Genomic DNA, 14,271 nt, shown 5'->3' on the forward strand with positions numbered 1-14,271 from the left:
AGTCAGACTACGGTGAGAATAGGGGAACAGCTCAATACAGAACCTTCGAGATGAACAGTTAGTCAGACTATGGTGAGAATAGGGGAACAGCTCAATACAGAACCTTCGAGATGAGCAGTCAGTCAGACTGGTGAGAATAGGGAAACAGCTCAATACAGAACCTTCAAGATGAACAGTTAGTCAGACTATGGTGAGAAAAGGGGAACAGCTCAATACAAAACCTTTAAGATGAGCAGTCAGTCAGACTACGGTGATAACAGGGGACCAGCTCAATACAGAACCTTTAAGATGAACAGTCAGTCAGACTATGGTGATAACAGGGGAACAGCTCAATACAGAACCTTTAAGATGAGCAGTCAGTCAGACTATGGTGATAATAAGGGAACAGCTCAATACAGAACCTTCAAGATGAACGTGCTATGGAAAAAAATCTCAAAAACGGATACTTAATGACCTGCTGCTGCTGCTAAGTCACTTCAGTTGTGTCTGACTCTTCGCGACCCCATGGACTGCAGCCTACGAAGCTCCTCCGTCCATGGGATTTTCCAGTCAAGAGTACTGGAGTGGGGCGCCATTGCCTTCTCCACTTAATCACCTAGATAACCACAATGGTGTGATCACTGACCTAGAGCCAGACATCCTGGAGTACTAAGTCAAGTGGGGCTTGGGAAGCATTACTATAAATAAAGATAGTGGAGGTGATGGAATTCCAGCTGAGCTATTTAAAATTCTAAAAGATGATGCTGTAAAAGTGCTTCCCTCAATATACCAGCAAATTTGGAAATTCAGCAGTGGCTACAGGACTGGAAAAGGTCAATTTTCATTCCAATCTCAAAGAAAGGCAATGCCAAAAAATGTTCCAACTACGACACAACTGCACTCATCTCATACGCTAGCAAAGTAATGTTCAAAATTCTCCAAGCTAGGCTTCAATAGTACATGAAACAAGAACTTCCAGATGTTCAAGATGGATTTAGAAAAGGCAGAAGAACCAGAGATCAAATGGCCAACATCTCCTGGATCACAGAAGGAAGAGAGTTCCAGAAAAACATCTACTTCTGCTTCACTGACTATGCTAAAGCCTTTGACTGTGAGGATCACAACAAGCTATGGAAAATTCCTCAAGAAATGGGAACTGCACATCACCTAATGTGCCTCCTGAGAAGTCTGGATGCAGGTCAAGAAGCAACAGTTAGAACTGGATACGGAACAACAGACTGGTTCAAAACTGGGAAAGGAGTACATCAAGGCATTTAGCTCATGTAGAGTACATCATGTGAAACGCCAGGCTGGATGAATCATAGGCTGGAATCAAGACTGCCAGTAGAAATGTCAATAACCTCGGATACACAGATGACACCACTCTTATGGCAAAAAGCAAAGAGGAATTAGAGTCTCTTGATGAAAGTGAAAGAGGAGAGTGAAAAATTGGCTTAAAACTCAACATTCAGAAAACTAAGATCATGGCATCTGGTCCCATCACTTCATGGCAAATAGATGGGGAAACAATGGGAACAGGAACAAACTTTATTTTCTTGGGTTTCAAAGTCATTGCAGATGATAACTGCAGCCATGAAATTAAAAGACGCTTGCTTCTTGGAAGGAAAGCTATGACCAACCTAGACAGCATATTAAAAAACAGATATATTACTTTGCCAACAAAGGACCCTCTAGTCAAAGCTACGGTTTTTCCAGTAGTCATGTATGGATGTGAAAGTTGGACTATAAAGAAAGTTCGAGTGCTGAAGAATTGATGCTTTTGAACTGTGGTTTTGGAAAAGACTGTTGAGAGTCCCTTGGACTGCAAGGAGATCAAACCAGTCACTCCTAAGGGAAATCAGTTCTGAATATTCACTGGAAGGACTGATGCTAAGGCTGAAGCTCCAATACTTTGACCACCTGATGGGAAGACTCAACTCACTGGAAAAGACCCTGATGCTGGGAAATATAGAAGGCAGGAGGAGAAGGGGACAACAGAGGATGGGATGGTTGGATGGCATCAATGACTCAATGGACATGAATCTGAGTGAGCTCTGGAAGATACTGAAGGACAGGGAAGGCTGGCGTGCTGTAATCCATGGGGTCGCAGAGTCAAACACGACTGAGTGACTGAACTGAACTAATTTGTATACTGTATATTGTCAAGGTTCACTTACGTAGTAAATAAAAATTTTAAAACATTAATAAGTATAAGAGTAACAAGGTGGAGGTGATGAGGGCAGACACACTGCTGCAAGCACTGTGAAGAGGCAGCTGGACCACAGTCAGAAACGATCCTCAAGACAATCACGACTGAGCTGCAACTCCTGACGTGGAGTGCTGCTCAAAGAATAAGCCAGCCTAGTTAGGGATCTGCAGTCAAGACCCAGAGACTCAGAACATGCTTGCTGTTGTTTAGTCACTAAGTCGTATTTAACTGTTTCGCGACCACATGGACTGTAGCCCACAAGGCTCCTCTGTCCATGGGATTCTCCAGGAAGGATACTTGAGTGGGTTGCCATTTCTTCTCCAGAGATCTTCCTGACCCAAGGATCAAACCCACGTCTCCTGCTTTGGCAGGTGGATTCTTTACCATTGAGCCAGCAGGGAAACTCTACTAGACATTAGGGAAATGCAAATCAAAATCACTACTGAGATACAGATAATAATAAATATTCTTGAGAATGTAAAGAAACTAGAATCCTCCCATACGGCTTGTGGGAAAATAAACTCAATCACACAGCAAATTACCTTAAGCTCCTCTTACAAAAGTAAGTTAGAAAGAATGAATTTAGCTAATACATCAGAAGACTGCCAAACTGTTCTCTACTAAAGTACACAAAACTTTTACCACGGCAGTTAACTATTAGAATATAAAATAAAACAGGCAATATTCATAAATGTCCCTTTGCCTCATTCATATAAGACTTTAACAATACAAAAATAAAAAGTCCCAATATTGACAATTCAACTTCTGCTTTTCCCCATAATAGATAACGAAAGGGAAAGTCACAGTAGTTAAGATGTTCAAAGCACAGCCTAATACTGAACTGTCACCAACCTCCTACTTCTCCTTTGCCTTCTTATGAAAAGAAGCATCCTATTTTAAAGGAGTGCTCAGTATTTACTGCTTAGTGCTTTGCTAACCACTTTACATATATTTCTAATTCTCACAACAACTCTATGACATGCTATATTACTAACTCTAATCTATAGATGAAGAACAGCTTAAGACACAGAAGCAGACCATGAACTAAGGCTTGGTTTAAAGTTCAAGCATGTCCCGAACCATGATTTCACACTGGCTCTCAAGTAGGTTTGTTTTTATTTTTTTAATGATGTGGAGGTGATGGGCAAAATTCTGCACATGTATCTAAGGAATCAAATGAAAGGGATTTATTAAGATTTAAAAATTCTACTTATCAGAAAAACCCGAAGTGACTGAACTGATATATCTTAAAGTCCTTGGTACTCCTTAAGAATCTGATGTAGATTTTGTAGGTATTACTACTCAGATAACTTTCCAAGGTATATTCTAGAGTTGACACAAGTTCAGAAAAATTTCCTTCATGTTCCTGAAGGCTGTACAAGTAACAACACAACAAAACAATGATCTTGAAAGTACTACAAGATATTCTTGATTCACATAAAAAATAAAGCTCAACATCACTCATTAACTCTGAGATTATGAGGCTTTTTAATCAATGAATTCAGATAAGAAGGCATACAACACAAAAGGAAGCTATATTGAGTTGTATTATTTAAAATATATATATAAACTGTGTGTACATTTGCCTTTTAAATTAGCAATGGAAAATATTTTTAAACCTATTAAGTGGAATATAACTTAAAAAAATAAAAGCTAAACTCTTTATTGTGGCCTGTTAAATTTACTTCAGAGGGACAGAAAAGGGTGAAGGTCAAGAGAAAAAACTGAGAAAGGAAGCTGCAGAACTACAGACACGGAAGAGAATAATACAAGACAGAGATGAGGGGGTGGAAATCAACATATCCACAAAGCAAAAACGACAAGGAGGAAAAAATAACTATAGTAAGGAAAATAGAGACAGGCACAGATTCACCCACAGAAGACCTTGATGGCACAATCTTCAACTGAGTAAACATTATTATCACATGAACACTCCTCTCCTCGAATATAACAATTTATTGTACTATTACAGGAATGCAGATAAGGAGCTGCTGAATAAAGGAATTGCAATTATTTATGTTAATACCCATATTTAGATGTACAGTACAATTAATAATTTACAAATGAAAGTCCTTTTCTTAACCTACTATACAGTACTGAATGCTAACTACATATTTTCTTTTAAACAAAGGATTTTAACACTCCTCATCTTTTTCTATTCTCTATAAAGGAACAATTCAACAGAAAAGCTTATATAAATTCTGAGTTACTTTACATAAAACTTGATTACATTGACAAGAATCATAGTATTTCCCATAGCAGAAAACTACACAATGCTGACACTTTTTAAAGCATAACATGAGAATACTACAACTTTTTCCTTTCACTTCATCTATAGTAAAAGCGTTAATGGCCAGAAGAAATTATTGGTCAGTGAAAAGTTCTAGTTATGGCAATGGTATACAAGTGTCACCTCTCTTGATGTCCTCCTGATATTTAGTCTAAATTTAGCCCTAGTGCAATACATACATTCAGTACAGTTCAGTTCAGTTCATTCAGTCGTGTCCGACTCTTTGCGACCCCATGAATTGCAGCACACCAGGCCTCCCTGTCCATCACCAACTACCGGAGTTCACTCAGACTCACGTCCATCAAGTCAGTGATGCCACCCAGCTACCTCATCCTCCGTCGTCCCCTTCTCCTCCTGCCCCCAATCCCTCCCAGCATCAGAGTCTTTTCCAATGAGTCAACTCTTCGCAGGAGGTGGCCAAAGTACTGGAGTTTCAGCTTGAGCATCATTCCTTCCAAAGACATCCCAGGGCTCATCTCCTTCAGAATGGACTGGTTGGATCTCCTCGCAGTCCAAGGGACTCTCAAGAGTCTTCTCCAACACCACAGTTCAAAAGCATCAATTCTTCGGTGCTCAGCCTTCTTCACAGTCCAACTCTCACATTCATACAAGACCACAGGAAAAACCATAGCCTTGACTAGACGGACCTTAGTCAGCAAAGTAATGTCTCTGCTTTTGAATATGCTATCTAGGTTGGTCATACATTAGAAAGTTAATAAAAACTGAGAAAGTAAGGGAAGAATTAGATCATCTGGGTCAAAAGGGAATTACTTTATTTGATCTGACGTTTTAACACTTATGCAATGAAACAAAGACAAAATACAAAAAACAACTTCAAACAAATTTTAAACAAGTGGTTTAAATAAATAAATCACCTGTTATTTACTTCTGAGGAAATAATAATAAAAGCTAGATATTTCTTGGGTGTTACTGTGGGAAATACCGTGTGCAGTACTTAACATGCTATTTCACTTAATACTGAGAACAACCCTATGGGCTAAAGATCATTAATTTAAAAATTACACCGATGAGAAAACTGAGGTTCATAAAGGTTAATAACTTTCTAAGGTCAAAATACTCCAAACTGATAAAACTTAGATTCATATCCAAATAATCTGACACCTACTGTCAGTCTTAACCAAAAGCATATACTCTTCTTCAGAAATTAAGAATGTAAGAATGTTCAATCTGTGTTTAGAAGAGATAAAGACATAGATGATAACACTCTTTTTGAGTTCCGGCAGAAAGATAACTCACTAACTTCTGCAGTCCTATAAATTTTACATTAGTGCTTAGTATTTGACTGAATATTATGAGCTATCAGACATTAACTTGTAGAACTTGGTTCAAAAAACATTTTTTATATAAAATACTCTTAAGCCTAATCAACTTTTCTAAAATTTTTATATAATTAATATACCCATTATTTGTACAGCCTATCATTTCAGTTTCTTTTTCTGTACCTTTGTTGTGCTATACATTTCAAGTTGTCTCCACCCTCCCTCTAGCCCATTTCCTCTTATTCTGCTAACTCTTACCAGGATTAGACCACTGCAACAGTTTAAGTGTTGAGCACTCAGGTAGTACACAAGAAAAAAGCATCAGATATTAGCAATTAACACTAGACATTAAAGTAGCTGGTTATATTAATAGTTGCAATCTAATTAACACCCTGAGGAAAATTCTGAGGGTGAAAAAAAATGCCACCCCAAATAATCTCAGGAAGGGAAATCAAGAACAAATTCTAAGGTATACCATGACTTGGAGAAACACTGGTAATACATAGTATCAGAGTATCTTAAAATCAGACCATTATTTCCCCAAACTGAGGTGAAATTAAACGGAGGTGAAATTTTATTTCAGACTCTACTCTTCCATGAAAACTGTACAACTTCAACCAGTTTTATAAATTCCAAGCCTCAAATGACAGTGAATCCAAGAGCCATTCTCCATACACGTCCTGTTGTCACACAACACTAGCCTGAAAATAAAAGATGTCACAATACAAAGAATCACATACTCTCTCACGTGCCAGGCCACAGCCAGGCTAAAAATAACTCCAGGGTTCCAGGAGCAAAAGCAAGTCAGGTTTAAACGGGAGTAACACTCAAAAAGGCTCTCCAATAATGCTGGGCTAAGGTCGAAAGCAAAGCAGGATTCACCTTAGGAGTCTCCTGGCTGCATCAGAATTAAAAGTTCCTCAGGAAACTGGAGAAAATGGTGCAATAATCTAACAATGCTGAATTATTCCAGACTGTATATGAGCCTCTGGTACTAACTGAAAGACTATTAAGCCAGTTTAATTTTCACCACTGAACATAGCAGAATTATATTATCAAACTTTTCTGGTACATGTTATTTCTGAATATACAATGGAAACAGAGATGAGTGAAATGAGCAAACAGTAAGAGTGACATGGAGAGATATTTTAGGTAAGAGATCATGGCAGCAGCTGCCCTCCTAGAAAATGTACCCCCCAAATTTCCAAATTTTTGAAATTCATGACCAAATTTTACTCCGCAGATTTCAAGATGGCATTAAAGGTCATACAAACATGAAACACTCCACAGAGCACACAAAGATGTGCGTTACCGTGCTATTATAAACAAAGCTTTAAGTTTACCCAGTTCTGGAATACAAATGAAACCATAAAAATAAAGCAGCAAGAGGTATAAAATAGAATCCAAGTTGTTCTTGCATTTATAATTTATTACATAAAAGCAAAGATTACACCAACCTAATCATATTTTTCCCTGCAGGAAAAATTAAAACAGAATTACATTCTAACTAAATGCCTGATGTTAGCTATTTTTTTTTTTTGGTCAAACTTTTGTGTGTTTTGTGATCACAAACATAATTTTCAACCACAGTGTACTATTTAAAAACTCCTTATGGAGTTAGATACCAACCAGTCTTTAAAGGGTAATTAATGTGATAGTTTAAATTTATCAAAGACAATTTTTGTCCTAGTAATTTTTCAATTTACTTTCATTTTATGGAAGGGAATATTCAACATTCTTTTATTCGACAGCTATTTAGTGAGGACTAAGTGTTAAGCTCTGTTCCAGACACTGGGAACACAACAGTAAACCACATATTCAGGAGTTCACGTGAATATGTAATGTATGAGGGTAGGGACCAAGTATTACTTTTACCAAGGTAATGGAATTCAGCCAGGTCTTTCAGTATAATTTGGGAGACCTCCTAAGGAGTGATAAAGAGCTTTTTTCAGAGAAACAAAGCAAACAAAAAGAGACAAATTCACCAATTTTTTTTTTCACTTCTGTGAATTAGCTTGGAGCAAACAGAGATAGTAGAAATAGGTCAATTCTTCACTTGGAAGAAGCAGTTCATTTTAGAACTGCCATCTCATCCAAACTGGTAGTTTCACCTGGAGTTATTAAAAAAAAAAAAAGAAAAAGAAAAAAAAAAAAGCAAGTAATTACCTGTTAATTACAAATTCTCCAAACTCTTATTTCTCTTAATTTTTCACCTTTTAGTTATATTATGTTTTATTCTGACAAAAAAAAAAAAACCTCAAGGCTTCAGCTGAATGATGGCCAAACTGCCAACATGAGCTCTGATGGTGAATTTTCTGAGAGGAGGTTTCAGGTCAGAGGCAACTTCAGCACCAGAACTGTGCTGTGGGCAGCATATGCCTACCACACAGTAGGGGTATGTACGTTTGGTAAACAAAGTGACCCACAAAAAGTAATCTTCAGGACAAGTTACTATCAAAGCTTTTTAAACACTGTACACAGCTTTTCCTTTTTAGAACTTACCAGGGGTTGTTTAAAAATAAAAGAATTCTTTTGCCACAAATATTTCATAATGTGTACACACAAATGACTATGAGCCCCCAAATAAGCAACCTTTTCCAAAATATTTTTCAGAACTTCCCTTGCAGAATTCTTTGGAATGTTTACCAACCACACAAGAAACTATCTTCATCCCTAGCTGCCAAGACCTGCTGTCAGTCTATTCTCTTTTTTCTTTCCCTTCTTTTGGTCTAATCCCTGACTTCCCTGTTACTGTACCAATAGCCAGAGGACACCCTCTTTTCTCCTGGGATCCACCCACCCACTGAGAAGCTAGTAAGCCATAAAGCTAGATGGAGCCTAGGGTTTGAATTCATGTAAGTGCACAGAGAGGAAAAAAAATTATATATTAACCACTAATATTTATATAATGATTGAGTTTACAAAGAGTTTTACTCTACCATTTATTCAATTTTCAGAACAATATGAGAGTAACTAGGAAGGTGTTACCATCTCTGTTTTACATAGAAGGAAACTAAGACTCAGAGTTCAAACAACTTTCCCAGTGTCACATCATAAATAAATCATGAAGCTAACACTCATCCCTGTAACGCTTAACATATAGGTCATACTTGGTAGCCTCACTATTGAGGTCGCTAACAAAGTATCCAACACCATGACTCCAACCTATTATTCAAATTTGAACCATTTTTAATATGATAAAACAGAGCTGTCCACTTGATTCAAAAATGGAAAGTCAATGTTAAAGTACCATCAATTGAGGGGGCACTTGGTCTCTGAAACCACAAAATTTCAAAACACAGCTTAAAAAGTCACAGCCTTGAACCTCACACAGGAACGCCATCAAGTCACAGCTTTGCCATCAAACGGCTAGTTAGCGAGTGGCCAGCATCAGAAACTCTCAACCGTGATAGAACCTGTTTTCTTCCTCTTCCAGAAGCTCACACTCTCTCCTTTTCCACTATTAGTCAGCTAACAGAGCTTACTTGATCCCACCTAAAACAATCTATTTCAAACATCCTCTCATAGCCTTTTTTCCTCTCTTTAAGCATACTCTATTCCATAGATAAACTAGAAATGACACTGAACATAAACATAAGCACATCTAACAATGTGATGATTAAGAGATAAAGCACCTTTTACAATCTGCAAAGCTCTGTATATGTGCTGCTAGTTACTGCACACAGAAACGAAGAGCTATTTCTGAAGTGTGGCCTTACTATTCACAAACCAATGCCTTGTTATCTTTTAAACTACAAACATTTGTACCCAGTTCTTCCAAATTTAATTCCATATTTCCTCAAATAAAATAATTTTATAAACTTGTGGCAATTACTGCAGAACTTTTAAACACAGTGGACTAGTTAAGAAACTTTTTTATATCAATTTTGGTGAAAGTAAAAGTGTTAGTTGCTCAGTCGTATCTGACTCTTTGCAACCCCATAGACTATAGCCCGCCAGGCTCCTCTGTCCATGGAATTCTCCAGGCAAGAATACTGGAGTGGGTTGCCATTCCCTTCTCCAGGGGATCTTTCTGACCCAGGGATCAAACCCAGATCTCCCACACTGCAGACAGATTCTTAACCATTTGAGCCACCAGGGAAGCCCAATTCTTGTGAAACAGTGGTCAAAAAAAACTTTGGAACAATCCATCTGAACATTAGGATCTTCAAACCCAGGACATCCAAGGATGGTTATGGAAATCTAAAACCTCTTTTTTAATATTCTGAAGTGCCAAATGGAAAAGCAAGACTTACCTAACATAAAGTTATAGGGTTTAACTAAAAAAATTCAAACATATTTGCTTTTGTTTGCAATTCTATCAATGAGTTAGCTAGCTGTTAATCAGAAGTGATGAAAAATGGGTATATGTGTGCTACAGTAATAAAATATAATGAAAATAAATATGAAGTAAGAATAATTTATGTATAAGCTCTCTGAAAATCTGGAATCAATGGGGCAAAAAAATGAAACATAGGTCCTTTAGAATTCTTGAGAAATGGCTTACAATATTCAACTTCGTTTGTCAGAAGATCCTAAACAAAGTCATATGTAGAGTGACAAGGTGGCCTCATTTTAGACAGTGATGTCCTTATACTTCCCTTGTAAAATCTCTTTCCCACCTCTTAACATCCTTTGAAGGTCAACGGGCCTATGGTTCTTGTTCTGGTTAATAGCCTTTAAAATGTCATTAATTAATAATTAAAGAAATAGATCACATCGCTTAAGGAATAATCCACCACAAGTGTATGTCTCTGAACAAATATATTAATCAACAAAATCAAGTCATAATTTTTTCTTAAGCACTTCCTATGAGCAAGAGTGTATATGAGTGTGTCTTTTAAAAAGAGCTCTGGAAGTCCAAAGATCTCCCCTGATGCACAACTCATCACATCTCAGGGTTTCCCAAAGCAAAATACAACAAACTCTTTTAAGTCTTTATATTAAGACAGGGTTCTCCAGAGAAACAGAACCAACGGAAATTTTTTTTAAGAGATTTATTATGAGGGACTGGCTCACAAGCTTATGGAAGCTGAGAAGTCCCACCATCTGCCTTCTGCAAGCTGGAAGGACAGGAGAGCCAGTGGTGTAATTCAGCCCAAAGGCCTGAGAATCAGGGAAGCTGATGGTATAAAGCATGGCCCAAGGGTAGAAGATGAAACGGCACATTTGAGCTGGCACTCAAACAGTGAAGCAGAAAAAAGGGGCAAATTCCTTCTTCCCATTGTCTTCCTCAGGCCCTCAACAGACTGGACAGTGCCCACCCACACTGCAGAGAGCAATCTACTCTAAGAAGTCCACCACTTCCAATGCTAATCTTGTCCTCATCCAGTTATACCCTCACCACTATACCCGGAAATACTGTTTAATGTGACACTCCAAGGCCAGTCGACACATAAAATTAACTCCTAAAATTAACTCTCACAGTCTGTAAGCAACTTGACACAAATTCTAACACTTTCTCTGAGAGGAAATCACCTATCAAAAGCTATAAGAAGTCCTATTTAATTTTCTGTAGGCAAATCTTCCAAACGTACTTGAATCACAAAATTGTACTCCCTTAACAACTATTAACCTGGGACTTCTGAAAGAGCAGCAGCTTATGCCTTACCCATCTGTACATATTTGTTAACCACAAAATCAAGAATTAGCATTAATATACAAAAAAATCAATAAATCCGGATGGAACTTACTTAGCACACCTGTAAGTAACATTTACTGCTGCTGCTGCTGCTAAGTCACTTCAGTCGTGTCCGACTCTGTGCGACGCCAGAGAGGGCAGCCCACTAGGCTCCCCCATCCCTGGGATTCTCCAGGCAAGAACACTGGAATGGGTTGCCATTTCCTTCTCCAATGCATGAAAGTGAAAAGTGAAAGTGAAGTCGCTCAGTCGTGCCCGACTCTTAGCGACCCCATGGACTGCAGCCTACCAGGCTCCTCCGTCCATGGGATTTCCCAGGCAAGAGGACTGGAGGGGGGTGCCATTATGCCCCGATTTACACACAACCCAAACAACTACTAACTTTAAATAACTACAATTTTTATTCGCTATTTTTAAAAGCACGCATGTCAACAGACTGCTGATTGGTTCTCATGCAAAGATAACCTCCAGAGTATGCCATAGCACTGGACCAAATTCAGCACACTGTCCTACATCTTCTATACCTTTCAGTTCAGTTCAATTCAGTCACTCAGTCGTTTCAGACTCTTTGCGACCCCATGAATCGCAGCACGCCAGGCCTCCCTGTCCATCACCAACTACCGGAGTTCACTCAGACTCACGCCCATCAAGTCATTGATGCCATCCAGCCATCTCATCCTCTGTCGTCCCCTTCTCCTCCTGCCCCCAATCCCTCCCAGCATCAGGGTCTTTTCCAATGAGTCAACTCTTCACATGAGGTGGCCAAAGTACTGGAGTTTCAGCTTTAGCATCAGTCCTTCCAATGAACACCCAGGACTGGTCTCCTTTAGGATGGATTGGTTGGATCTCCTTGCAGTCCAAGGGACTCTCAAGAGTCTTCTCCAACAGCACAGTTCAAAAGCATCAATTCCTCGGCACTCAGCTTTCTTCACAGTCCAACTCTCACATCCATACATGACCACTGGAAAAACCATAGCCTTGACAGACGGACCTTAGTCGGCAAAGTAGTATCTCTGCTTTTGAATATGCTATCTAGGTTGGTCATAACTTTCCTTCCAAAGAGTAAGCATCTTTTATTTTCATGGCTGCAATCACCATCTGCAGTGATTTTGGAGTAACTACTCACTTACCCATGCCCTAAGTCTGATATGTTGAAATTCACTCCTATTGTAAAAAGAGTGGCATTTCCCAGGTTGTGCTAACAATGCAGGTAGACAGAAGAAATGGGAGTCCAATTCCTGGTTAGGGAAGATCCCCTGGAGGAGGGCATGGCAACCCAGTCCAGGATTCTTGCTTGGAGAATCCCCACAGACAGAGGATCCTGATGGGCTACAGTCCATGGGGTCACAGAGTCGGACATGACTGAAGTGACTTAGCACGCACACAGAGGATAAGTAAGTGAGATTTAAACAAACAATTTTCAAGTATAGTATTTACAAATTATTGGACAAATGTTATAGGAGGAACATTAAAATTAAGAAGTCCTGAAAAAAAGTTAAATGGACATCAAGTTGAAAAAAAAATCCTCTCATCCATATATGGAAATGCAAAGGACATAAATACACAAATATAACTAGCGAGTCTTCTAAATACTTCAACAGTATTTAGAATGAAAACAAAACAAAGTCAAAAAACTTAAATTGAGAACTACGTTAATAACTTCTCTTTACATTAAAAAAAGAAAAAACAGCATAATGATCCACTGGCGCTCTACTTTCAATTTACACTGATCTATCATATCTCACAGGTTTCTGAGTTCAGTGTATACAAATGAATTTGCTCAACTGGAGAAAATTTTCCTTTCAGCTTAATTTAATGTAGCCCTTCATTGAACACTTGCATGGTTTCTCACTTCTGCAAAGGTTCAAAGACCTAGTCTGACAAAATGCAAAAGTGAAAAGTTTCACATGAATGTTTATTCTCATTTGATATGAATGCTACATTAAGTAGCTATATTTTTCACACCCGCACCTCAGTTTAAAAAAAAACAACCAAACTGAAAACAGTGTACTGATGATTATGAGCCACAAAAAAAAAGATTAATGATGCATTCCATACTGAGCCACAGAAACAACAAACAATTTGGAATGAGTTCCTAGGTGTGATTACTGACTCAACCAGTTGTATAATTTTTAAGCAAGCTATTTTAATTCTCAACCTCAGTCTTCTTATCTGGCTAATGGGGCTATCACCCGCACCAATGTTGTGATGTGAAAGAACTAAGCAGACTGTATGATTCACCGCTTTCTGGGCACAGTATACACTCGCTGAACAGAGCTCATCATTATACATTCTGAGATCTCACATAAAACAAATCACAGCCCCCAAACATGCTGATATCTAAGTCAGCACTACGAGAAGCACTAAGAAGAAATCTCATACTACAATTTTAGTAAATCAATACTGAGTATCATTTTATATCCAAAATATTTCAAAACAGGACTATTTCTGAATGTGGTCCAAAAAAACCTACGGTCAAGCAAAAAAGTCTTTCTCAAGTAATAATAATTTTCAGCTTATCTACTACAATATTCAAACAAAGCAGCAGTATGTTTTAAAATCTATGAAGAGAGCTGAAAATTACTCATAGGGAGCAACATGGTCAGAGTTCTGTACCTAGTCAGGAGATGGGATTCCAGTTTCACCTCTGCCACTAATAATAATTTGGCCTTGGACAAGTCTCTGGGCTTCAGTTTTCTAATCTATAAAATGATTACTCACAGACATAGATAAGATCCAAGTAGCATTTAATCTGGGCCTTACTTTGGAGAAACAATCCAGGGTAGTTGTTAACAGTGGACTCAGCAGAGATAGCCAAGGTTGGAACTCTGGCTCTGACTCTTAAAAGCTAAGTGCAGCACACACACGTACG

General features: G+C 38.3%; 1 protein-coding gene and 1 pseudogene across 2 annotated transcripts in view; both read right to left on the reverse strand.

Moving 5' to 3' along the window:
- The window catches only part of SNX13 (sorting nexin 13), a 150,142-nt gene that overhangs the window by 133,789 nt on the left and 2,082 nt on the right, over window positions 1–14,271 (reverse strand). The window lies entirely within an intron of this gene.
- Window positions 1–14,271, reverse strand: part of LOC120878235 — a 46,349-nt pseudogene that overhangs the window by 31,329 nt on the left and 749 nt on the right.

The sequence above is a fragment of the Oryx dammah genome, unplaced genomic scaffold (assembly GCF_014754425.2).
Source record: "Oryx dammah isolate SB20612 unplaced genomic scaffold, SCBI_Odam_1.1 HiC_scaffold_18, whole genome shotgun sequence".
NCBI classification, from domain to species: Eukaryota; Metazoa; Chordata; class Mammalia; order Artiodactyla; family Bovidae; genus Oryx; species Oryx dammah.